Source organism: Calonectris borealis, chromosome 24 (genome assembly GCF_964195595.1).
Source record: "Calonectris borealis chromosome 24, bCalBor7.hap1.2, whole genome shotgun sequence".
NCBI classification, from domain to species: domain Eukaryota; kingdom Metazoa; phylum Chordata; class Aves; order Procellariiformes; family Procellariidae; genus Calonectris; species Calonectris borealis.
This window is the reverse complement of record NC_134335.1, coordinates 6,202,829-6,229,201: the sequence shown is the minus strand read 5'-3', so window position 1 is coordinate 6,229,201 and position 26,373 is coordinate 6,202,829. Positions and strand designations below refer to the sequence as shown.

Below are 26,373 nucleotides of genomic sequence, written 5' to 3'. Positions count from 1 at the left end.
GCCTTATTTCTTAATAACAGTCTCTGGCAAAACACAGAGCGAAGTTAAACACGCTGGAGAGCACCAGGCCCTGGTGCTGTTTGGGGTACAGGGCAGGGGAGAAAGCAGGAGGCTGCTCCCCCCAACTTGTGCACCCGCACCCCCACTTTAGCCAGGGACACTGCCAAGGTGTCATATTCTTCTTCAGAGCAAAGGGGAAGGGGCAGCAGCGATGCTAAGTCAAGTAGATGCTAATGTCTGTCCTAATTAACCCTTATCACTTCCCAGGGGAGCTGTGCAAGTCTCCTCCACCCTGGTTTAGCCGACGTTTTCTATTTACTCCTTGCACCCCACTGTAGCGCTGTCACCCATTTCTCCAGCAGCCACGGGGACTGACCCCCAGAAATGGCACCAGTTTAAGATCCGAGCCCTGATTTGCAAAGGGAAAATCCTGTGCCTTGAGCATCTCTCAGCCCCATCCCTTACCCCGGTCCTGGTTGACAGAGGTTTAGCCAAGGATGTCCTCCCAAAGGAGCACTTGACAGCTTGCTTGTGTTGCAGGAGCTCGCTCCAGTTACTGGTGGGCTGTTTTCTGCTTTGCCCTCCTCCTCAAAACCCACTTGCCCCTTCTGTGAGCATGACGCCTTTCCTCCCATAGCTACCTTGATGTTCCCCTCCCTAGCAAAGCAAAGGTTTGCTTGTGTTTCCAGATCACTTCGTGCCAGAGTACGAGTATGTATTGAAGTGTAACACGTGAGGCATTGCTTACCTGTTTCTTTTGAATAATTTTTTTCTCTGGAGCCAAGCCCCCAGGATGTGCCTACAAGAGGAGCAGGTCTCTGCGCTTGCTTGGGGTGTTTCGCAGCTCCCGAGTCCAGGCTTTCACAGCATTTCTGCCGATTCCTGCCGCTCTCTTCCTCATACCAGCATCTAAAAGCAAGAGTTTAATGAGACGGTCAGATACTCCCTTTTGGAGACGGGCAGAAGACCAGGAAATAAGTGATCAAAAGTTCACAGTTGCCTCAATACACGATTACAGACATTGCTGAAATCCGACGGTTCCCAGTTAGAGCCCCTACAAAATTTGAAACTAAACTAAAAGCCATCTAACGCTGTAGTTACATCTGGCTTTCAGTTTCTTCTCACTGCCTTCTCTTTTTAAGTTGCTCATAAATTCTTTGGATAAAATTCCTTTTGGGCTAAAGTTTTCTGTGTTTGGATATCCCTCAAGAGTGCTTTTAAAAAAAAAAAAAAAATTAGAAAAACTGAGAAAAGGGGTCTAGGCAACTCACATATTTTGTCATGCAAAAATCCTGTCTTTCCACCACTTTCCCCAAACCCCCCTCTGCCCCCTGATCTAGTCAGCCAGACCACACCAGTGTGCAAACTGGAATAACATGGCCAGCGAGCCGCGCGAGACCCGCGGAGGGGCCGGGTGGAAGAGGGCTCGGATCTCCTTCATCCCAGCCCCTTCCTCCTGGCACTTTTGCAGAGAAACAGGCCAGATTATTTTCTTTACAGCTCCTCTCCCACGGTTGTTCCCTGCTCTGCACTACCACGGGATGCAAGGCAGAGGCAGGCAGATACGGGGTCTGCAGGCTGGGTAAGGAGGGGAGAGTCTGTAACAATTTTGGGATAGCATCAGCTAGGAAACAACCTCATCCTGAACTCCCATCATCATATATAGTCCCCTATAGACATGTATTCCCCAACCAGCACCCTGCCTCTTGACAACATGCAAAAGGCGGCATGTGAAAATGCTAAAACCCACCGTGTCCTACACATTCACGGTGAATTTGTGCTTTCGCCACTGTAAGGGGTGGCCGAGATGGTTTCAGGTAAACACGAGTCTTGCGCAAGCATCGTCCGACAGCCTGGGGATAGCAGAGGGCTTTCCCTCCCCTCTACTTCCTTGCTCTTACAAGCAGGCTTTGTGGGGGATTCCTGAAGAGCAACCAGTAAATAAAGCTGTAAAAAAATATTTTCCCTCTCCTCTTTTTTTTTTTTTTTTAATGTACTGAATTATTTAGGAGCAGTAAGAAAAAACAATGCAGCCAGCAGGACGATCAAAGCGGGGATTGCCTGGGGTGGGAATGCTCCCTTCGCCCAGGAGCCCAGAACTTGCCCAGGGAACAGAGAGCCGGTTGTCAGCCCAACACAGGAGATCATTTTCCATTCATGCTCCGTGACCATTGTCTGGACCACAACGGCCATCCCCGGCCTCGGGCAAGACGGTGGTACCACGCCGCGGTGGGTGTCCTGCCCCGGGGAAGGATGGCCGTGCAGACAAGAGATGCAGTGTGGTCGCTCCTGGGTCGGGGAGGAAGGGGATGCACGTGTTAATTCAGACGTACAGAGAGGAGTCTTGTATTTTCTGCTTTTATTTCGGTTGATGCTTTCCTCCAGGCTGAATTCCCACTTTTCTGGTCAAGTCTGCAGAACATGGACGCCCCAATTTAACATGTAACACTCAAATACAGAACTTGAATAAGTAAATCCACCAAAACCTAGTCCTTATAGATTTATCGGATCGATTTTCTCTTCCAATTTCTTCAAGGGCACCTGTAGGATTCAAGACCAGCGATATGAATCAGGATTTCTCCAACTGAGGGCCAGTTTGGGAAGGGCCTTTGCGTAACTTAGATGGTTTTGCCTCACTTAGATCACCTTGCCTCATCTGCAGATGCCCTAAAGCAGCTTAAAAATTGTGGTTTTGTCTCCAAGCTTTGGAGACAGGGCAGGAAATGCTTTATCCCCTCGAGGATGCTCTCAGAGTAGGGATCCTGTATCCACACCCAGAACTGTCCTGGCAGTTCAATTAAGGTCGTTAATACAGCACTTATCTTCCTCGTCCCCTTCCAAGCCCTTCAACTCGAATACAAACACAGCTTTACCGCCGTCCACAAGCACACTGAGATGGCTTGACCTTGCGGTGTTAATAAATCCGAATCTAAGCAAAAAAAAAAACAACTAAGGGGGGAAAAAAAAACACCCAACCAGACCCCAGTCCCAATACCCGGTATCGCATCCCCTGCTGCTAAAAACCATCCGGCTCCAGCCGAGATGGATGCTGGGCTGCAGGCGACTGGCCTCCTGTGAAAGAGATGATTTTGAGAGGTCTTGGAAGAGTCGGTGTCCCTGGAAGAAGTGCTCTGGGGTGGGGAAGGGCAGCGAGAGGGTGGGACGGTAAAGGCTTCTTCCAGGAAAGAGCCAGCTGAGATTATTAGACACAGCTCGTTGTAATTTCCAAGGAAAAGGGGCCTGGGAAGGCTGGGGTGAGAGACGGGCTTTCCTGGAAAGAGGGAGGGGGGTCTGGATGGCTGTAATCTGGATGAGATGCGCGCATCCCCCCTTGGCCTGCGTGAACACCCTCTGCTTTCTCTCCTCCTGCTCCCGATTTTCCAAAAAGGTGGAAAGTTTCCACCCCTGCCTGCTCCGGTGCCTGTGGGCTTAGCTCCTAAAGAGCCGGGCGAGCAAACACATGCTCCCCAAAACCACGATTCCTGGATCCGGCATCACCCAGAAACGTTGCCCAAGAGTTAGGCTATTAATAAAATGCAGCAATAATGCTTAGCATGTGGACTGTGCCTTTTGCTGTCCAACTGCCTTTCCCGCATTAACCACCTAATTAACTGATAAGGGAAGGAAGCGGGGAACAGCTTTTCCAGTCGGAGCCGCAACGCGAGATGAAGGACGCAGGATATGTTTACCCAAACTTAAATTTGGCCCTTTTTCCTCTTGCCAAAACAAATATCTGAAAGCTCGGCGTGGCTTTTTGTGGGATTATAAGCGATGGGGACAATGCTCATTTTACAACCCATCTGCAAGATCGTTTTGCTGGCAGCCTGCAGGGACGGAGATGGGAGCGCTGGCTCCGACGGAGGACCGCTCGCTGATCCACGTACACGGCTGCCCTTGCCCCGGGGACAACGCGGGTGACAGGACACAGAACAATGGCCTGGGACGGAGCTGAAAGGTTTTGATAGCAGCTTAAATCGGGAATCAGCAACATTCTTTTCCCTGGAGGTTACCGTGGCATAGATGAAAGGAGGACTAAAGTTCAAGGAAAACGTGAGCCAGCATTGCACAATGCTGGCAAAAGGTCCCCTTTCGCAGAGAACGCTTTGAGGATGTGGGGAAGAAGAAGCGCGACCCCTTTTTTAGCTTTTTTTCCTACCGCCGTGCCACCCAGATGACCTCCAGAAGGTCCAGGTGGATCTGTTGACCTTTCTGACGGCAGCCCTGCCATTTGTCGGTGCGAAGGGACGAGGCGAGGCGACGGAGGGGTTTTGCTTTCTCTGACAGCCCCGGCTGTCACACAACCTGCCCCGGGGACACGCAGCTCAGGAGAAACCAAGGCAAGAAGCTGTTCCCCACACCTCCTCTGTCAGACCACCTGGGGTGCTGGTATAATTTTGGGTTCCTTGGCTTTAGATACAAAAAAGGACCTTGTTTTCAGAGCAATATAGCACTCAACCAGAAATAGGAGTCCAGATCTCTTTGCAGATGGCTCTACATATATATCTACCTGCATCTTTGGGACCTAACCATCCATGAGTGCTTGGCCCTGCATCCCTGTCCTGGATTCGTTCCACCTAGCTTTCCATCAGAGACCATGGTATCTATTTTCTGAACCAAAGCCATCTCAAACCCCTCCTGCTGTTGTTAAGGGGGATTTGGGGTTCAGCTGCCAGAAAGATTACTGCCTACGCGTCCTCTGAGCTGCTGGTGCCTTGCAGACCCTCGTAGTGGGATGTAAAGCCCATGGTCCTCCTCTGTGAACCTCCTGGTTTGTGTTGGGTCACTTGATCCTGAGAAAGGGCTCGCAGCACCGAGATGGCAGCGTGTCCTAGGTGGTTTAGGGGAAGAAGGACCTGGAGCTCAGGCTAACCTCCCGGGTTTTAGTTTCTTGCATGCAGCCCTCCATCCGTCGGATCCGTGCAAGCCCCCGAGACCATCCCACACTGACATACGCGCAGGAGATGCCACGGATGAGGCCTCAGGTCTCAGCTCTTCCCCTCTCCCCGCTGCTGGAATCTGCAAACTCAGCAGCAGCAGCAGCCGCACAGCGCGCGAGCTGGGAGCTGCTGGCTCCGCGTGAGATGTGGAGCAGCCCCAGCCCGGCACAACGGCTAGACGGAGCCGGGGATGCTCGCGCCTGGGTATTGCATGATCCAAGCTGCAAGACGGTGGCCCGGACCCAAAGCATGTCCGGCGATTGCAGCGGGGTTCTCCACCCCATGAAAAAATCACGCCTGGCAGGGTTGGCAAGGAAGGAAATACCATGCCCAGCATAGCTAGAATGAAGAAATTCCCTTCTCTCCCCGCAGACAGAGACACGAGCCTCTAATGTGCAAGACTGCTTGCTCACGCCTGCAGTTTCGCCACGGCCAGATGAAATCTAGGAGATAGGCTAGGAAAGCGGAGGCCGGGCTTTGATGTGCAACCACCGCCCGTCTCCTCTCTGTTATTCCTCCTCCCTTGTGCCAAGCCGCTATAATAGATGCTTCCCCTCTGCCCCCCCGATTCGGGGGTCCCTGGGCAGATGAATTCATCACTCAGATAACTATCCGCAACCACGAAGCGGGGAAGGCCAAGGTAAACACGCATCCATCCATCAGAAGACGCATGAAAAGCTCTCCCCCTTTTCAAGGGATTCACCCTGGGAGTTCAATCGCAGAGTGATGGCTGTACCGGGGAGGGAAGCCAGCGCTCACCAAGCCGGATCAGCCCTGCAAATCCCACTGAGCCATAAAGGATGCTGCCAGCATCCCTGCCAACATGATTCATTGGAGAAGGAGCACAGCCCACCTCTGAGGTGGTCCCAGCCTTTGCCAGCCTGCAAAAGCCTGATCTTCTCCTGCAAAAGTCACCGAGGGGAAGGTGTTGGTGCTGCACGTGCTAGTAGCTTTGGCAAGAAGGCTGCAAGGACAGCACAGATGCCATCAGCTCGTAGCCATTGACCTTTCTAAACTGCAGAAAAACAAAAATGGCACCCTTGTGGTTTAAAATATCCCCCAAAAGGCAAAAAAGGAAAGGGGAAAGCGAGACAAATTCCCACGAAGACAGCAAAGCCCTGAGCGCGCCTTCCCCGTGTCTTCCCATCTTGCCTTCCCACGGAGGCACGGATGGACCCTGGCTGATCTCCAGACCCCCGCTGGGCGAGCAGCAAAAAATCTCCAACGCGACGAACGGGCTGTGTGACACAGGGAGCTCCCTCCCTCATCCACCCCATCGCAAAGGAGCAGGAATTTGTGGCCTGCTGGGCCAAGAGAGATAAAAGATGTGCCATTACCATCCGGCACCGAGGGGTTTCTCTGGGGGATGCTGGGACTGAAGGGATGGGGTTTTTTTTGGCTAAGCTGGAAGGATGAGTCAGGCTCGGGGTTCAGAGCCAGCCCAAAGGCAGGTCGGGGTGGAAGGGGATGGGCTGCCCGGTACCAGGCATTAGCAGAGGGAGAGCAGGGCTGGTAACCGCAACCCCACGCACGCGTCTCATGGCTCCTGACCGGCCCTCCCGGCTGCTCTCATCAGGACTACTTTTAATCTTGATAAATCCATTTTTCCATAGGTTGTTAGCACATAACACGCCTCAAGGAGAACTCCTCCACCTCCCACCTCATACCAGTAAAGCCAGGTGGGTGCAAACCCCCCAGAGAGCTGCTCTACCTAGAGCTGGGTTGGTTCCTCTGCTGATAAGGGTGACCTATGCCCTGTGCTACGTTGGTCTTCGCAGGGTTAATCCTACAAGGACACAACTTTGAGACCTCTGTCTCTATGGGATGCGATGGGAGCTGGTCTGGGCTCTGAGGAGAAGGAGGGTTCAGCAGACATGTCCACAGAGCAGCACAGCCATGGGAGCAGTTGGCCAAAGTCAAGAGTGATACTGGGAGAGGAGCTCAGGCACTGGCTGGGAGAACAAGGATCAGACCGTGACGGATCTGAAAATGTACCATGTTTGCCTGGAGCTGTCAAGGAAAAGAAATTTATGTGCTGACAGGGTGGTGGCAAAGAAGAATAAGAGAAAGAACAAGAGGGTGTAGCAGGTTCTCTCTATGCTTTGGTTCACCCTTCAGTCCCCCCACCCTTGGGTGGATTTGGGTCTCTTTGACTGGAAGACGGCACAAGAATAGAAATTTGGAGTGAAGTCAGGATTAAAGCCTTAAGAAGTTGTTTGCACTGATACAGTGTAAGAAATAGGTGCATACTACAACATTTTCCTGCCATTGGTGTCCATTTTCGCTCTGCCCTGTGATTCTGTTGAGTTGGCTCCGATAATAAACCTAATTTATATCTGGTGGGAGCCCTGACTCTTCCCTCCCACCAACTCTGCGAGATACAAGTGCTCTGCCTGTAAATGCTGATATAAGGGAAACGCGCTGCTCGCAGCGAGCGCTCGATGCTGTTCCCATTGGCATGTGATATATCATGATTAACAGTCTCTCCTTCGTGATATTACTGGCCCCAACCCGTGATCTTGGGAAGAATTCAAAGTCTGGTCTATCAGCAAAAAAATAAGCTAGTTAAACTTAAAACAGCAAGACTCAGCTCAGGCTAGCGGATGATTTATTAAGAATCATGGACTTTGGAGACGGAGAGAGGGAAAGGAAGCCACAAACCCCACATACAGCCTGTAAAAGTTCCAGTTTATAATCTAACACGAGTGACTGTACAGCTCAGGCTGAGAAATCATCTGGGATTCATCACAAGGTAGAGACAAGCAGCTGCAGCGAGTTCACGGACAGGAGCGTCGCTCCCGCGGGCGCGATGCAGAATCCGGCTCCTCCTTTTGAGCCGCTCCGGTGCCCTCCCCGGGTACCCCCATCTCCTGCACCTCCCAGGCTCGGGGTACCGAGGGGGGACATAGCAAATCTCTGGGGGTGCTTGCCTGATTTGGGCAGAGCCTGGCTCTCATGGGACTTCACAGCATCCTCTGTTTCAGTTACAAGCAGTTCCCCATTTGGGCAGCATCCAGTTGTTCCCTGTTAACTAGGCAGAAATATTTCCTTTTGGTATCTATTCATTTGTTACAAGTAGGCATCTCCGTTATGAATATGTATCTGAATATAAAATCTCCCCTCAAACCAGGCAAATGACCTGCACCAATATTTTACGCCGGCAGTTTTTTTTTACAAGAGCAAAACAAAGCGTTGGAAATAAAGTGAAAAGAAAATATCAGAAACAAGGTGTCATTTTTGCAAAGTCTTTTGATTTGGAGGAAACTCCCTTTTTCCACTAGGAAGCCGTTACATCCCAAACTTTTGGCTCGCACTTACAGAAAGCGCTGCAGGCGTTATTAATGATCTCTAAAATCTGAGGACCAAAGCATCCAAGCTGACACCTCCCTTTCTGCAGAAGGATTACATTCATTCATAAAACAGAAAAAACCACCACCCGCCAATCTGATACCATCAGCTGGGATGAAAATCATTCAGGAAACAAAGCAGCGAGGCTGGATTTCTTAGCTTTGGCCATACCATTCTCATTAAGGCCTTACATTTTAACGCAGTCCTTGGAAACAGGCAAAAACCTGAGGTTCCCTCAAGGGCAAAATCACAGCTTGGCTTTCAGATGGGTCCCGATGGGAAGGGGAGAGGTAAAATGTTTTAATCAAGCCAGAAATTATTATGGGAGCATTGATCAGGGGAAAACTTCCCTTCCCTGCTGACTACCCAAAAGGTGTTTTGCTGTAAAGTGGGTTACAGGGATACGTGAGCGGTTATGTGGGGATGGGAATGTGCTTGGTAGAGCTGTTAAAGGCTGGGTTTTAATTCCTACCAGGGCCAAAGCCTGGGAGAACAGCTGAGCACGGCTGCTGGCATTTAATATCCACCATCTGCATCCTTACTGCTTTGCCACCCAAGGACCACCACCGCGGGATGGAGACAGATGCGGGTGGCAGCGGGTCCCCTCGAGAAACCTCCTGTTTTTTGCTCTTGGAGGAGGCAGCTGCTCTTTGGAAGGGCTCCTGGGACTTGTTTCACCATTTTTTGGTAGCCAGTGGGGGCTGGGGGGGGTTACCTGTGAGTTACCGTTACCAGTGCTTCCTCCCAAAGCTGTGAAAGCACATATTGCTCAGCTTATTGGAGACATCCTACCTGTGGGGTACCCCAAACCTGAAGTCAACAGGGATGGGGAGCACCTGCCCATCTGGAAGAGGGGCAGAGGATGGGGGGGACTGTCCCCCAGGAAACAAAATCCTTCCTCTCCACCAGATCCGCTGCCTTTAGAGCTGTGAAGGTCGGCAGAGACACGGTTTGCTATCTGCTTCCCAGGAGAGCGGTGATAGCCCGGACCCTTGGCTTCCTCGTGTTTGATCTGGAGCTGGCACCGGGGGAACCAGACGGGGCAGGCAGATAAGAGAGTCGAGTCCTGCGCTCCGGAGCCGTCATCTCCGGCCAGGAAGGCAGAGCGTCACGGACAAGTGGGAAGGGCTCAGGGACATTAAGGGCAGAGGATAAACTCCTCTCTCCTCCTCCCCGCACCTTAGGGGACAGCGAGGGCATCCCGTCTCTGCCTCACGCCTCGATTTCCCCATCTCTGAAACACGGATGGAGCAAATCCTTCTGCTAAAGGGCTTCTGAGGTTGATCTCAAAAACAACAACCTGTCGGGAGATGCAGATAACCCAGACACACTGCCTTTGGTCTGCAAGGAGGGCGAAACCCAGGGGACGAGCTCTCTGCTCCCCGGCTTGGCCCCCTGCTTGCTGGGACCCCATGCAATGCCCCTTTCCTATGATGGGAGCCCCATGCCCAACTGGTGAGGGCAGGGAAAGGTTTGCTTTCTGCAGCAGAGGTGGCAAAGCCTCCCTGCAAAGGTCATTCCTCTCCTGCCCCCTAACCCACTCCCTTAGCACGAGCCTGTGTTTGTGCATTCTTGTTTTATAGGGAGGAAAAAGCCAGCAAATATAAACTGAGCAAGCAGGGAAGCTAACGAGCTGCTCTCGGGCCTCGCTGCCCGTAAAAATGGAGCTGCAAAAAGCAGGGTTAGCCTGGGGTGAGGGACCGGTGCCTGCACGGCCCCTGCAGCACGAGGGTCTGCTAACCAGGGCTACCGTGCCAAGCTCACAAGACGCCAGACCCCTCACACAGAGCATTTCTACACCTAAAAAAAGAGTCTACATGATCCTATTTGGGGCTGGGTGGGTGCTTTCAGGCTCGGAGCGTGACCACCCTCCATCCCAGCCGTCATCTCAAGCAGCAGAGCTTTTGCTGGGAGGACAGCCTGTCCCAGCAGACCCATGCAAACCAAGCAGGAGTTAGGGCTTTGAAGTATTGCTCGCTGCAGCAGCTGCGGAGGGAGCAGCCTGACAGCAAGCCTGTGTTTCCCGTCCCCCTCCCTTCTCTGAATCAGCCTGCGCAGGACGTTGGAGGAGACTGTTTCCTCCAGGCTTTTAATTTCTATAGCCAGGAATCAGCGGAGTCACGGGGCACCACGAACACCAGACAAGATCTTTGCTCCCTTGGAGTCGTAGCCAGGCTGGCAGAACGCAAAGGGGGCAAAGCGTCCTGCTCACTCGCTTTCTGCTGGGGTAATAACTCCACTTATTTCCATACAGCTGGCTGGGGGTTGTGCATCGGGCTGTTGGAGCCCTGAGCACCAGGCTGGTGTCTCCCAGGACCTGCCCCCAAAAGCAGCAAGGACTGAGCTGGGAGGTCGAGGTACTTGCCCCCCAGCATCTTCCCCAATTCAGCTGTCACCCAGAATTTTCACCGCCAGCCCCAAACATTTATCCCCCAAGCCAGTCAAATGCTTTTAGCTAAAACACCAAAACCACACGAAACGTGCGGTTTTACAAAAATTTCAAGCCATCTGCATGGAAAGCAGCCTGGCACGGCAGTGCCACGCGCGCCACGCACCCCGGACCCTCTCCCTCCGAACGCGGGTGGTGCGATGCAATTCTGCCACGGAAATCTTTCCAGGGCTTTGGAAACGGGCAGCACCGGGTGCAATGAGCTGTGCTCATTCTCAGCTTCACAATTTGGTCTGCCTCTGGTTTTGGGTACCCTGCTTTCAAACACCAAAGCCCTGCTTCTTCCTAGCAGCTGAGCACCGATGGTTTTTATCACATTAGTAGGCGCCGACGGCATTTCGCTTCTGAGACGGTCCGGTCCCGAAGAGCAATGGTGCGAGTCAACCCCCGGCCGGCTGCCAGCCCGACCGACCGTTTCATTTCCAAGTTATCCCCATCGGTCCCCACGGTTTATGTAACTTCACTTCCCATGAAGTGGATCCACTTCCCTCTCCCCGGAGGAAGAGATAAACTGTAAGGAGGCAGACGCCGAGCAGCACGCGGCCAAACCGAGCCCAAACCCACAGGAAGCTCGCCCTGCACCCCAGGACCCTCTTTAGACATTTAGGCCAGTCCCGGGTTTTATTCTGAGTCCTAGTCTACCCGAAATAAATGTGCTTGCATCGCTCCGATCCAGCCAGCACTCCAGTGTAGACAAGTAAATAAATGACCAAAGCTAAGTAAACCTGCTGAACGGGAGTTTAGCAAGCACAGACCAGAAAACAAACTCCTTTTTTTTGCCTCCTCCTGTTTTAAAACTGGTCAGAGGACATTGGCAAATGCTCTCGCCGTGGCCTAAGAGCCGGACGACGTTTCTCTGGGACTTTCCTAAGAGGAAGCAGAGAACAGGCTTTGCTCCCTGTCACCACGCACTTTAACTCAAGTGGTTTGCACGAGAAATCACTTACACCTAAGAGAAACGTTCAAACACCAGCCTGACGATCCTGAGCCGCAAGCCCTTCTGAGGACATTAGTCCCCGCTCTTGGAAAGACCCAGATCTGAAAGAAATCAGCAGTGCAAGGAGAAACGGAAAACCAGTGCGTATTGATTCCCGCTGATCCCGGCTGATTTTTCTTTTCTTGTTCTTATCAGGTCAGGAAACCCAAGCTGAGCCTTGATAAAATTCTTGATGAATAAAAACCAGCTTCCCTGGGTTTAAAACTTACGACCCAGTGGCAAGCAACATACGCTCCCTCCTTAGAGCTGGGCCTCTTACATCCCAAAACGATGATTTGGGATCCCTCCTCAACCCTTCAATATTCATTTTTGCTTTTTTTGGTGGCTATTCATCTCACATTCATAAAACACCCCCCGCCCGGGCTTACGTAGAATTTGCATTTGGGGGGAGGGATTCAGGCCAGCTGAATCCACTGAGAAAAATAAAAAGCCCACCCCAGCCTCGAAATCTCCTCTTTCTCCTACGTTTCCAAGTACACGCCGGTGGGAAGCGTGAGGCCTCAGCTCCGCCGATCCCGTGGGCTCAACGCTGGGAGGAGAAGGCAGAGGCTTCGGTCCCCGCGTCCTGCACGGAGCTGACATCAGTTCCTCCCGGTTTTATTGACGCGGTCCCAGTTCTGGCCTGATTTTTTTAATTGCCTCGTAATTCCTGCAGCACTTAGAGTTTTTATAAGCCTCCTGCTTTCCCCGAGGTCAAGAATGAGTGCCCCCAGCTCCCCCGTTTTCTTAATCACCAAATAGCGAGTGAGCAGTAAAAGAGGAACGCGGATGCCATTTCCTTGCACCGATGGGGTACACGTGCTGTGCGGGGCACTGCGGTTTAAAGGAGGAAAAATTACTCACAATTTAAGTAGCTTTGCAGCCTTTCTTGCCCCCTCCATCTCTTGGTGCCAGGAGGTACCCAGAAAGGTGGAGAAGATGTTAGAAAATGAGATGTCCTTCAGGCCCTGAGCAGGTTCCCACTTCAGGGAGGTTTTTGAATGGTTTTTTGTCAGACGCTTTGGAAATGTCTTACAGGAGACGGTAGCAATAAGAGGTGAGTTTAAACCTGCGCAGTTCTCCAGGAGAAGTGGGCCTGGTGGACTATCCGTGGGTGGTAGGAAGCAGGTGGGGTTTGGCTTGCTTTATGGCAATTAGGAACAGATCGAAGCTATACGAGACTCTCTTAAGCAGGGTGTAAGGGCTGGTTTGAGTCGCAGCCAGGCGAGGTTTTCTAGGGAAGGTTTCTCATTAAAACAGCCACCATGCAACAAACCCGAGCGTGGCTGAGCACAGCCAGTACCGATGGAGACAACCCCATCTCATACTGGTGATGTTCACATCGCACACGAAGAAGCAAAAGTCTGTGCTCTGTTCTCTTGGCCAAGACAGAGAGAAGATACTTTCCTCCCCAAACAACCAGGAGGATCCCCTGGGGCCCAGAGCCACCCCCTGCTCAGGGCAGAGAAATTCCTCTGCAAGCAGACACCCAGCAGGGCCTGCATTTGTGAACAGGAGATATAATATAATATAATATATGTTACTGGGTCACTTGGTCCTGTTTAGGTTGGCTGGGCGACGCGGAGTTAGGACATTTGCCAGGATCGCCCAGCTCGCAGCGTGGTCACGCTCCGCAGCCCTGGGAAAAGCCACGTCCTCCCTGCAGAGCACTGCGGTGGGGGAGGCCACGGGTTTATCTGCTGTGAGCGGCACGAGCTATTTTAACAGATGGTTTTGCAACGCAACTCCGTAAAGGTGACACATGCCGTAACGCATCCCCCACCTGAGGCTATACAGAACAGGTCCCATAGGCAGGACGTGGGCTGGTTTTAGGTGACACGTAGAGAAGGGCCAAAAGCGTTTGGAGAGACGTATATGTCACCATTACCTGGTGTGAGCTCAGCAGGGTGTAGCTGGCTCTGCAAGATACTGTCCATCAGCAGCTCAGCTCCAGGAGAACCAGCAGCCAACACGTGAGCCTGCCCAGAGATAGACACTGATTAATCTGATATGAAGCCAACACAGCAAATTGCTGCAAATGGGTCTAAAAGGCAAAGCTTGTGCTGGTTGCAGCATTTTTACTCCAGCACCAGGAGCCCTAACACGTCACCTCCTCCTGCTTCGAGCTCCTGTTCTACCAGGAGCCCTAACACGTCACCTCCTCCTGCTTCGAGCTCCTGTTCTCCCACCATTCGGGCAAGTGCAACCACGCCTGCAGAAACCCTCCCTGTATCAGAGGTGAGCGGTGGTCCCTGGAGAAGGGCAATGCTCAAGGGTGCCCGCACCAGCTCAGCTCCATCACCTGGATGGGAGCTGGAAGGAGGACGAGCAGTGCAACATCCCCTGAAAATACCCACTAAAGACAGACAGCTCCTTCTGACCTGCCAGTCAAACCAGTCACCCAGACTAGGATAATGGTTGGCCATATGAATCCTCTGCTGGGGCACTGGAGCTGCTGGCAACAACCGATTGTGTTTGTTCAGATGAGAACAATTTTCCTTCGCTTGTGCTCTCGACAGACCCAACCTGGAGGCCTCCGAGCCCGCCTGCCAACAACAACACGAGGGCGGGATGGGGACCATATCTATTTCCAATTGAGCTGTCAGCTGGCCTTGGGGACTGGTGGGTTCACTGGTCTGCTGATTGAACGAGCATCCTCAGCCTCGAAAAGGAAATGTGAAATCACACAGCCTCCAGCTGGACCCCCATCCTAACAACCCACCTTAGAGTGCTGTCACCCCATCACCGCGGTACCCGAGGCCACGGGGATGGACAACAGGGGCTCGGCCAGGGCAAGCATTTGCCACGGGGGAAGAGACGTCAGGGAGATTGCACATGCACAAATACACACAGGCAGGGGGTAATTTGGAGGCCCAAGTCTGCTCTTCCCGTGAGAAAGTCAGACTGGTTCAGAAATACCTCTTTTATCCCTCAGCAAGCCCTCTGGCAACACTGGAAAGGGACTCGGCTTCTCCTGACCCCTGCTTTCCCTGGGTACCAGGATGAACAGAAATAGCACAGGAGACAGGGACTGAAGCAGAAAGGTCCCAAATGGCTGCCCCCGTGTCCCGGGACAGGCGGCAGGGAGCCGCTTTCCTGCGCATGACTATCTCCATCATCCCTTTACACGCTTCCCCGGGAGCACCGTGCGCCGAGAGCGTTACAGACGGCGCGTGTGCATCGGCTCAGGGCTGCACCCTGAGCTGCTTTTACAGACACCCCCACATACCCTTCCCAAACCAAAGGCATAGGCAGATGGATTGCTCATAAAACTCAGCCGAGTGCCTCTAGATCCCAAAAAACTAAGCAGAGGAGACAGCCGTAACAGACCCTGAGCTCACATACTACGTGGTTTTGGGGTAACACCAACTTCTCGCTCTTGTCCTGTAACCCTACACATAGACAGCCCCATGGCAGGGCTGATAAATTCAAAGATATCTAAGAGTTGCATGATTTCACATGCTGGGGCTGAATAATTTCGTTAGCATCTTAAGTGCCGATGAACAAAACACGTTTCTAGCTCCGAGACTCACTGAGAAGCTCAGACATATCCAAGAGCGAATCAAACCGCAGAAGGAACAGGAGCAACAAAAATGAAATTAAAAAGAAAGCCCTTCATGGTTTTTTAGCGAGTCCCTGATGCTAGAGAGGCAAATCATGATTTGTGGACGCCTAGAGATGGAGAAGTGGAGACCGTTTGAAAAGGGAGTGAATAAATACGACTTTGTATGAGGTCTAGAGAGATAACTTGAAGGGAGAGAGAGCTAGACGGTGTTTTTCCAGCTGAATAGAGTTTTGCCAGACAGCATTTTGCAGGCATGTTTCAATTTGATGAAAACACCTATTCAGGATTATGAAAGCATTGCATTTCAGGAGGGATAGTGCCTTGTGCTGTGCCCTTATTCCTCTCTCATATTCTGTCTTATTTGTAAAGACAAAAGGAAATATTTCTTCCGGCGAATATTTCTTTTTAGCTGAAATTCCAAACTTCTAAATTTAAAGATGAACCCGACAGTCAGAAATTTTTGAATTTCTGACAGGACGGAGATTCCTTATTTCTTTAAAACCCTCTGCTTTCTGCTGGCAGGCAGTCCTCGAGGGAGACCGAAGGGTCGTGGTGCACCACCTCTGGGACTGTCCTGCCTCAGTTTCCCCATGCGCAGAGCAAGGATGAGGTTACGCTTTGGGAAGGGGCGAGCTCGTCTCCGGCACGTGCGTTGCATCAGGGCTGCCGATCCCCTACGGTTCCCTTCCAGATGGCCGCCGAGACCCAGACAGAGCCTCAGGCTGCTCCCTCCCGGCTGTGCGAATACCGGCGAGAAGCTAGACCGAGCAGAGAGGGTCGGCGGAGGGCTTCCCCTTGGCGCTCGCAGACAGGCTTCTTCCTTCTCACCAGACGTCTTGGCTGACGGCTCGCCGCTTCGCTGGCGGGAGAAGGGCCAGCTTTGTCTCCTGGCACATGCCGGCGGCGGTGACGGAGGGCGAGACACGCGGCGATCGAAGGGAAGCCGGGTCGAGCCGGCAGCTCAGCCTCTCCTAAGTACATCTCCAGCACGCGGCCGCCCGGACCGCGCCGCTGCCTCTGCCGACAGCTTTATTGCTGCTGCGGGCTGAGAGAGGTCCGTGGGGTGACCTGGCCCTGCACCGTCCCTGCTCGACAGCTGCTCAGACAGGGAGAAGAGTTTCGGAAAAATGGGGGAGAAATCCCTTGGGAAAGCAGCTATGGAAACTTCCTCGGGGAAGTTTCTGCTTGGCCTTCCTGCAGCGCAGAGGAAGGCTAGCAGGAAAACCTCCCCAGGCGAGCTTTTTCTAACAGGAAAGAAGAAAGGAAAAATAAAAAAAAAAGTAGAGGTTTGCTAAGGCTGTCCATCAGCTGCTCTTGCCCCTTCCTGCACGTTGCCTCCCAGCCCTGGCCCAGGTCCTCCCACAGACACGGTCTCATCCTCTCCCCCACAGCCGAGCCCAGCACTAGCCCAATGCAGTCTTTGATAGCCCCAGGCAACCGGGGGGCCATTAACTTCCCCCCAGCCTGGAGCTACCAGCACAGCCCTGCTTCACTCAGCTCCCCTCTTCCCCCAGACCATCCTCCTTCTGCGATTTTAGCCACGCAAAATGCAGGTTTCATTTTTTAAAAGTAAAGAGAGCATTTCACGGAGGAAAAGGTCTGCGCGGATGGAGAGAACCACCATCCTTGACCAGGCTTAGTTATAGCCCTGATTTTTCTCCCCCTTTTCTTTCCACATTGCCCACAGCAACTCTTGGGCATCCTCGCTGGCTCCTGCAACCTCCTGCATCTTCTCCAGGCTCCTGGTACCCATCGCACTCCGCGCCGTGACCACCGCGGAGCATTTCAGACGGAGCCCATCACCTTGCAGAAGATACACGAAGCAACGCGAGGAAATATCTCACAGAAAGAGAGAGCCAGGGCTGCAGTGGAAACAGCCGCGTTGGATGGGATCACGGGGAGACGGGATGGGGGTGGCAGGTCTCTCCAGCCCTGCAAGCATCCCACCCACACACCGACATCTGCCACCGCGGGGTGGTCAGGCACGGAAATAGCACCTGGCGATGAAAATATTTGGCCGTGCCGGCAGCCCAGGTAGCTGCTGGGTGCGACGAGCGCCGAGGCTGGGAAAGTTTATAAGGTGGGCTGCGGAAAACTGGCCGGCGGCTCCGCAGACAAAGCCTGTCTCCTTCCAAAACAAACAGCACCCGCTCCAAGCACCAGCACATGGGGCTGCGGGGCTCCCAGCCACCACCGAGGCATGACGGGGTGCGAAGGGGGACACTGCAAAGGGAGCTGGAAATAACTTCGTCCCTTAACCCTCGCTGCTCTGGCTGCTTCTGGGTTTGCAGCGCTGCTGGAGAACGGTCCAGCGGGATGTTTCGTTTGCACTCTCAGCAACAAGCCACCAGCCCAGAGCACCCACGCCTCTTCCCCCCCTAGAACCGTGCAAATGAACCGATTTTAGGAAAACGTGTTAAAAACTCCATATCTGACAACGGTTGTGCTCAAGCGCTGAGCCCAGGACCCCTCTGCAGACATGGGGGCTGCCTCCCCGGCTGCTGCCCACGTGCCCCGAGCACTGACCCCGTCTCCCCATCCTCCCTCTGTGCACAATTCACTCGTGGTGCCCGACGCAGCTCGATCCCGATAAATGCCAGCGCCCAGACGTGACCTAGGTGTGGAGAGCGGTGGTGGGCGACGGCCGCGGGCCAGCCGCCCCATGATGAGATCTCCCACTGTTCTCCACAAAGAATAGCCCCTTGTCCTGCCCCGACGGCTCCCCCTCGGCCAAGGGGGCCGGGGGGAGAGGGGCAGCGTGGTGTTGGGGACAAAAAGCATTAATTTGGAGACCCAGAGACAAAAGAGCCGCAAAAGGGGGTCAGACAGGGCTGCCCCAGTGGTACCGGAGCGATGGCTTCACGCCAGGGTGCTGGCACTCCAAAAAGCAAAGGGCTGCTACCCCTTCCTCATGAAGCTTTGGTTATTTGGCACCGAGGGACACATCGTGTGAGTGGCACGCTGGGGGACAGTGCCGAGGGGATGACGGGGGAGCGAGGGGGGTCTCACACACATCTGCCTTTCCTCGGCTCGGCACGAAGCAGTTTGGATGGGAGCGAGCGCTCCTGCCGCACGGCAGCATCTCAGGCTAAGCAGGGGAGGCACCAGGCAGGCATTTGCTTCAAGCTGCGGCGAGGGTTTATTTTTCCAGCTAAAATAATTTAATTTAGTGGAAATTTTTCCCCTTCTCAACCTGCTTTCTCCTGTAACCAGCCCATCCTCGGGAATGGCTGGTCAGCTGGATGGGAACCAAGCTGGATGGCACGTCAAGTCCAGAGGCCCATGAAAAGCCAGCCCAGGTTATGTCATTTATTTTTCAACCGAGCGTAGCTGGGGGGTGCTTGTTTTCTTCTCACCACCAGAAACGTAAGGCCCAAAATGTCATTGCTAATGGAATTTACTATTCCTGATGTCAGAGCAGATACACAGGAGGGGGTATGCACCCCTCCTGTGCTATGAGTACTATGCTGCGTATGCAGTAGTATGCGTGCATGCGTTTTGTGCGCTTCTGCAAAGCCCCCGGTCTGCAGATGGAAATATTGCTTTTGCTACCACACTGCATGCACGCACCAGAATAAGATATAATAAGGTTTATTTTAGCAGAGCTCACCCAGCTACTGAAGTTTTAAGCACTGACAATGCTTTACACAACCTGAGCAGATAGCGTGGCAAAGGTGGAACAAGATGCACCAAGCAACGCTTAAAAATAAGCAGGTAGCAAGTCCACGGCCGGAGCGAAAGCCACTCACCTGCCAGGGTCTCAGTAAACTCCTCTCCTGGTGAAGGTCCTCATACAGCAAGTGCAAGCACCAGCCGGGATCCTCGTGGGACATGGAAGGGTTGGATATCTGAGCTGAGCCGTCCACTTGTGGTTTTGGTAATATCTCCTGAGCAGCAGAAGTTAATGAGCCTGTAGGAAAAAAAAAACCAACACCAAAAAAAGCTTGCAATTCTTTATAACAAGGCTGCCAGCTATACATTACGTTTAATAGGACAGTTATCGTATGTTAAATACTGGCATGATTAAAAACATATTTATAAAGGATTAACAACTCTGTAATGGCTACATGTCTGTTCCGAGGCCGTTAAATCTCCCAGAATATGTTTCTAATCATCCATACAATAACCATCTTAATAAATCAGAATTAGAGGCGTATTTGGGTGAGCATGGATTCCAGACTGCACCTGGTGGGTTTTTGTAGAGGGGAAGGGCCGGGGTGGAACCAACAGGCATAAGAGGTTTGTAGAAAAAACAACCGCTGTTTGTGGAAATCCAGTGGTGCGTGAACATGCCGAGCATTTGACGGAGACGCACCGATTATTTCTGCAAGTTCCACCTCCCTGGATCACCGCTGACCACAGGTTTGTGGGACCAAGGTGAGAAGAGGCAGCCTGCCTGCAAGTCCAACCACGCTGCCTCGCTGCGGCATTTCCCACCTGCTAAAAAAAAGCAAGGCAAGAGAGAAACCCCTCTGCAGCTCCCCAGGGCAGGAGAAACCCTTTCGCTCCAAGCAAGAAAGCACCCAGGACAGCCTACTACTGTGGCTGCTCCAAAATTTTCCTTGCACTTCTATTTAGTGCGTTTCTCGCCCGGCATCACCAGCTCACGCTCCTGGGATAGATTTGGGGCAGCGGTACCCCACTGCTAGCAAAACGCCCAGGCACAGCGAAGGCATTTAGCAAAAATAAACGCCGAGGCAGAGTCTGAAATGTTTATTTTCCAACTCCAGGCCATTCATCCAGTGACACCGCTCTGTTCCAGCGAGTCTCCCTCTGTTTATATCAGATGATTAATGAGACACAGATTGTCTTTAGCCCTGACGGATGTTGCAGTCACCAGGGGTAAGTACGAATCTGGGCTTTCTCCTCCCACCTCCAACTGCAGCCACCACGCCATCCTGATTGGCCTGGAGAACAGATTTTCCTCCCTTTTCATGCAATCAAAACCAAGATTTTATTACTTTCTTTTTTACGGCCTCTCCATCTACCCTCTGCAATCGGCCCTCTTTTAGTTGGAACCTCTGATGACACCGGAACGGGGTCTGAGCTGCCATTAGCTCAGAGAAAGCGGAGGGACAGATCAAACCACAAATAAAGGAGGAAGCCGGAGAGGCAAGGCAGAAGACAACTTGGGTTTAGCCTGCCCAAAGCACGCTGCTGAATTAGGGGAGAGAGATCTGCCAGGACGCATACAGCGACGCTCGAGAGTGCAGCAACCATCGGACACTATAACCACTGTTAGAACACACCAACCGAAAACCGGTGCGATGCACGGATGCCATTTCCAGAGGACACGGGGCTGTCCCTGCTCCAGAAAAAGCTACCTGCGACTTCAGCATCACCCACATATTTTATTTCTGCTGGGCTACTGACCTGCTCAACCAACGCCTTTCCTATGCGGCACCCATTAGCGCGTCTCCCGTTTTCCTACAGAGGGAAGATCTGCAAAGCAGCTCAGCATTTCCCCCTTCAAGAAACTACTGTAAAACACTCCCAACAGTTTATTTCTATCAGGCTTGCCCCCAGGGAAGAGGACTGGTGGGCTAGGGCTGAAACCAGAGGTGCTGGGTCTAAAGTAGGGGTGCGGTGGCTAATTAGCCCCATCTAATCAAGCATCACCAGGGAATCATGCTGCAGAAAGACGGGGAAGCTGTAAGAAAGCGCAGAACATAAATTAATGAGCCCAATTAATAACAATAATAGCAAAGACATCTTTGCAATGGCTAAATGGGGCTGGATTGAAACCAGCTTGAACATGTCACCGCAACAATGCTTTTGCATGCCCCCAAAGTATGGCTCAGGGCAGGAGCAGTTGACACATTTCTCCAGCACTCAAAGCTCAAATTGAAAAGCTGCCATTAACATTAAAAAGAATAAATAGCTTTTTAAAAACTCCATACGTTTCTATTTTTTTTTTCCCCCCCCTTCCTTTCCTTCTTTCTGATTCACCCTTCTGATATTTTGCTTGGACTCCAATCCTAATGCATTCGTCCTTCTTAGCACATTTTTGGGCTGCTTCCACCATTGTTCTTGGAAACTTTTTTTTTTTGTAAGGACATATATTTAGATATACAACCTGGTCTCCCACGTTAAAAAAATCCTACCTCAGGCCGGGAAGGGAAGAACATATAGAAAAAGGGAATCAGGCTGCAGGCGCGCATGCAGCTGGGTGCGTATTTGTGCACACGTGTGTCTGCAAGGGGTGTGCGGTAGCTGGGCCACGAGCACCCTGGCTCTGGGCGACAGGGACCTCTCGGTGTCAGCAGAGGAGGTGGGATGTTTGCCTCCCAAAAGCTTTGCCGGCACAAAGGGAGGGCCAGTCGCTGCGGCCATCCCCACGCCTCCCCCATAGCCCCCATCGGGGCTGAGAGCCGGGCTTCAACACAGCACCGCGGCTCCGAATTATCCCTCAGGGGGACACGAGCATTTCCTTAAATCATGCAACACACTCAAATACATTTGCAGGGCGGTTTTGGGGAATGGCTAGGGGTTGCACCGGCCGCAGGCACCCCACACACCGGTCCCCAGCTGGAGGGGGCTCAGCCCATCCAGGTTGCTACAGATACCGCGCTTTGCCAATGGAGCGGGTGGGTTTGGACAGGCTGGTTTTAATAACCCACGAACGCTCAGCCCGCACCCAAACATCTCATTTTGAAAAGGCAGGTTGGAGTCCAAGAAGCACTCGCAGGCTTTTCATAAACACACTTTAATAATCTTCATCAAGAATTTTAATACAGAACGAGCTGCCTGCCAGGAAATGCATTTACACTGTCAGCTGCCGAGAGAAATAGCACTGCACCGCTGCTCAATACCAGAAACACCCTCTCTCCCTCCCTCCGAGCTTCTCCTCTCTTCCCCTTTGTATGAAGTGTGGTGTTTAGGAAACCGGAGGGGCTAAAAACCCTGCCGGGGAGCCAGGCAGCTCCCTGCAGCATCCCCTGAATTGGGGTACGGCCCCTTCGCCCTGCCCCGCCGCGTGCCCTCCATCATCCTGCTCCCGTCTCTTGCCGAGCTGGACCTCGGCCGGCCTCGTGCTTCACCTCATTGTTTTCTTATTTTTGGGAGGTCTAAAAGCTGCAGCATCTGTCCTGCTCTCCCGTTAACCTGCTGAAGGTGCTGTTGCAGGCTCTGCGCGGGGCGATGGCTAGAGAAAGGCTGGGATTTAGACTATGGGAATAACTGGTTTTTTGCTAGCTACGGATACAGTTACAGAAGCTTTTCTTTCACAGCAAAGATTAACGGGATCAGAAAACATTTCCTTGCTGGCTGTGGTATTAAACAATTAAAGAGATTAGTCGAGGGTTTTACCATCCTCTGGCACATCAGGTTTTGGTTTCTGCCAGAGGCAAAATACCCAATTTGATGTACTCCGAACCCAGAGGGCTGCTTATGGTGGGAATCGTATTTTACAGCCTTTTTTCCCAACAGCTGAAAATGCTCCGGCTGTAACCACCCTCCATATGCTGCTCCAAGCCACATCCCCACCCAGCTAAGCCTGCTCTCCCCAGGTAGGGACAGATGTCACCCCTCCACGTCCCTACGCAACTGCCACCTGCAGGGCAGGGCTCGGAGACTAGAGGGGGGACAGGGGGAGATTGGAGAAATACCCCGGGGTGACTTCAGCATCAGCAACTCCTTCCACACACTTCTTATCAAATCTTGTATTTCTCGCAGGGAGGATTTTTGAACACCAATTCCTGGCACTTCGGACAGTTCGTGTATTTATAAGTCTGTTCCCAAGCGACTGACAAAAAGAAAGAACTAAAAAAGCCCCCCGATCCAGCGAAATAAAATTATGAGATTAGAAAGACACGTACCAGGTGGCCTCTCTGAACCTCATTTAGCAGAGGTGGGGAATGCCAGCTTTCCAACAGGAATGGCACCATCACCTCTGCCTCTTTCCCTGTCCTTGTGAAGTTCTTACCTTATTTATTTGCCTGAGATCAGAAAAGCTGGGGGAAGCCGCCTGGCAGAAATACCAGCCTTTTGCCAAGCCTTTTGAAGTTTCAGCACAAAATGCCTTTGAAAGGCAGGGGTGCGGGGCGAAGAGGTAGAGAGAAGGTCATTTGTTCTTGAGGAAACCCCCAAAATGCTTCGGAGACCTGAAGGGGCCTTTTCATTGGGCAGGCAGCTGGCTGGGGGGGGAAAAGGTGCTGGATGGGTTTGGGGAAGCAGCGGTGGGAAGGATGGGTAGGAAGAAAGTGCCTGCGTGGTTATGGCATGCACAGGCTCCAGCTCTGTTAGTGCCAGGGCAACACGGGCTGCAAGATACCTTAATAATAAATAAACCTTAAAATCAGTAAGAACTTAAAAGATGCTACCCCCAAAAACCTCTCCAGAGCAGATGGAAATCTCCCATGGACTTTGAGTGGCGGCACGCTTCTCAGCTTATAGATACTCATTATCCTCATTAATGCCCTCCTTCAGCTCTTTAAGGCATCCACAAAAGTCGCTTCCACCTCCCCCAGGGCTCAATCCTTTCCCATGCCCGAGGGATGCTGCAACTTTGGGGCAGTGTCCATCTATCTCCACGTATTCGCACGCCGCTGGGAGCAAACTCGAGGCCACGGCACAGAGGCAGCAAGATCCCGCAGTAGCTCGCGCTTGCGGGGAGTGATAACCCCAGACCTGGGAGGAAAAGAAATTTATAAAAAACCTTCACCAGTGCCACAGGACTCTCCGGCAATCGCCTGCAACCAGGAGCTTCCCTGGCACAATATTTGTCCAGGCACACCCTTGCAGTGGCTTCTCCCTGCACCAGAAGCATCCTAAAAAAAAAAAAAAAAAATCAAGCCCCGGAGCAATGTATGAGCCACAACCATGCACTGAGTGGCCATGGAGAAAATCCAGGTATCCCAGTGCCTCCCGTCAAGCTCGAAGCAGCGGGCTGCACCGCCGCGGAGCCGCTGTTCCCCGGGGGCTCAGCTTTCCACCAGCCGGTAGAGCGAGATGTTGTACCTTGTTTATGTTTCTATGGTATTACCCTGCCTGCTGGCTCCCATCCTACAGCCTCCACCGGCTAAATCTCTACGAGGTTAATTTCTAACATGAAAAACGGCCTCCCAAGAGCAAGTGCGGTTGATTTAAAATAATAAAAATGGAAATCTCAGATTTGATGACTAATCCCGGGAGACGGGCTTAAATTAGCGCTAACCAATCGGCCGCAAAAGACCAGAGGAAAATTCCTGCTGGACTTCTCTCCTCAGTCCACTCCCTGGCTTCATTTTCCATCCCCAGATCCTTCCAGCCTGCAAACATATACAGTGTTGCCTCGGCAACTCGGAGACGAGATATATGTACATGAAAAAATGAGACAATCTCTTTCCTCGGTGATTGCCTGGAAGGTGGAAAATGTAAACCTATTCTAGTCTTAAAGCAATGTCAGCTTGTACCAGACACACACCCCAACCTGCTCTTAAATGTGCCACCTCCAGCTCCCACGTGAACATAAATAACCATCCTCTCACGGGCCTCCGTCCCCAGCCGTACCTGCTCTCTCATCCCAAGGGAGGATGCTCAGGACATGCAGAATCACCAAAAGACACACGTTGCCCAGAGGGGTTTTCTCTCTTGCACACGCAAACCGTCTTCCAGGAGCCTGGGTTCATTTGTGAACCCTAGTTTGGAAGCAAGCATGCTTTCAAGTCTAGCCTGCACCAGATGGACTCTACTCAGCTGAGCTATCGCAGACACCATCCGTCGTGCCCCATCTGCACTACGCTTGGTCTTCGAAAAGTTCCTGCATCTCAGGACTTGCACGAAAAATAAACGTGAAGTACACCGGGAGTTTAAAGCAGAGTATCTATGCCGTATCCCTAGCCATCCCATTCTCGTATCGTCTTTAAATCCTGCTCCGAGTCCCTGCTGCTCTGCGCAGCGTCACCCTTTGCAGCCCACGGTCCCCTTGGCCAGCTGGCACGAGGCTGTCCTGCGATAATGCAGGAGCAGAGGGACGTGCATGCAGATCCCTTGCAGGCTGCTGCAGTCATCGTCACCAGCCCCACCTGCCCCTGCAACCCCTCTTTGGTGCAGCACCCACTCTCTCACCGGTTATTCCCCTTGGCCTCGTGCCGAATGAATCCCGATACTGGAATTTTCATCTGCATTATCAGCATTTTTTCCTCTCCAACCCCATAACCTAAGGGACCTGCCTGACCTGCAAGCAATTAAAACACTGGGTCTCACGAACTCCCTGCAATGTCTTGGCTGCAAAAGGACATGATGAAAAGACCAATTCCCCCCACTCCACCTCGGCACCGGTCTCCGCTTCCCTACGAGCTTTGTTGTGAACTGTGGCCATCGGAGCACTCCTTACTCAGGCGTTTCCCATCTGGAGTCAATCGCTTCATCGGTCCCCTCAACCGGCAGGATTCCCACGGCATGTGCCTGATTGATTAAAGCATGAACAACTTATTAAAAATAATAGGAGGGCTCCAAAACAAGGAAAATAGCTGGGTGAAGAGGGTCGCTCGTGCATGTCATGGATACAACTGGCTTCCCTCCAGACATTTACGGCATCCTTCTCCGAGTCTACCCAACCAGGGCTGGGTCCATGCAGCACTATTTCTTTTCTGCCCAGCCACGCAGCACTTTGACTGGTGTAATTCAGCGATAGTGGTGTTTTGGGAAAGCCTGGGCAGGCACTGCCCATTATCTGCTGATAAATAGTTCATGAGTTTGTACTCAGGAGATATCCTTCTGCAGGGGTACGAGGAGGATGCGAAACACCTTCTTCCTACTGCAAGTGAGAAACAGGATGGACTGGCCAGGGACATAAATTCAGGGGCTGCTGTCACGATAGAGCAATAAAGATAAAACCCCCTTCACTATCCTACTACAGCTGAGCGCGAGTCGAGCCGGGGGCCCTGGGGGAGCCATTCCTTTGGCTCAGACACTAAGTCCTACGCCTGGGATGCTGTGAAAAGCTTAAAGTGACATTCTGGCTTTCTCCAAAGCAGCGCAGGCTTTGACACAGGTCTCAGCGGAGCCAAGAAATCCCCCCTTGCTTCCAGTCCCGCCACCATCTTTTTCAATAAAGTTCTTCTTCTGACATTTGCCCCATCAAACAAAGGATGTGCCTGTTAAAACCCACCTCCCC

General features: G+C 52.4%; 1 long non-coding RNA gene across 1 annotated transcript in view; it reads right to left on the bottom strand.

Moving 5' to 3' along the window:
- LOC142092700 (uncharacterized) overlaps positions 1-26,373 on the bottom strand; it is a 90,581-nt gene that overhangs the window by 5,483 nt on the left and 58,725 nt on the right. The window contains exons 3-6 of the long non-coding RNA XR_012677156.1: positions 19,025-19,185; positions 13,599-13,689; positions 2,105-2,412; positions 749-909 (exon numbers count right to left, since the gene is read on the bottom strand). This is a non-coding gene — a long non-coding RNA (uncharacterized LOC142092700). The remainder of the gene's footprint in view (positions 1-748; positions 910-2,104; positions 2,413-13,598; positions 13,690-19,024; positions 19,186-26,373) is intronic.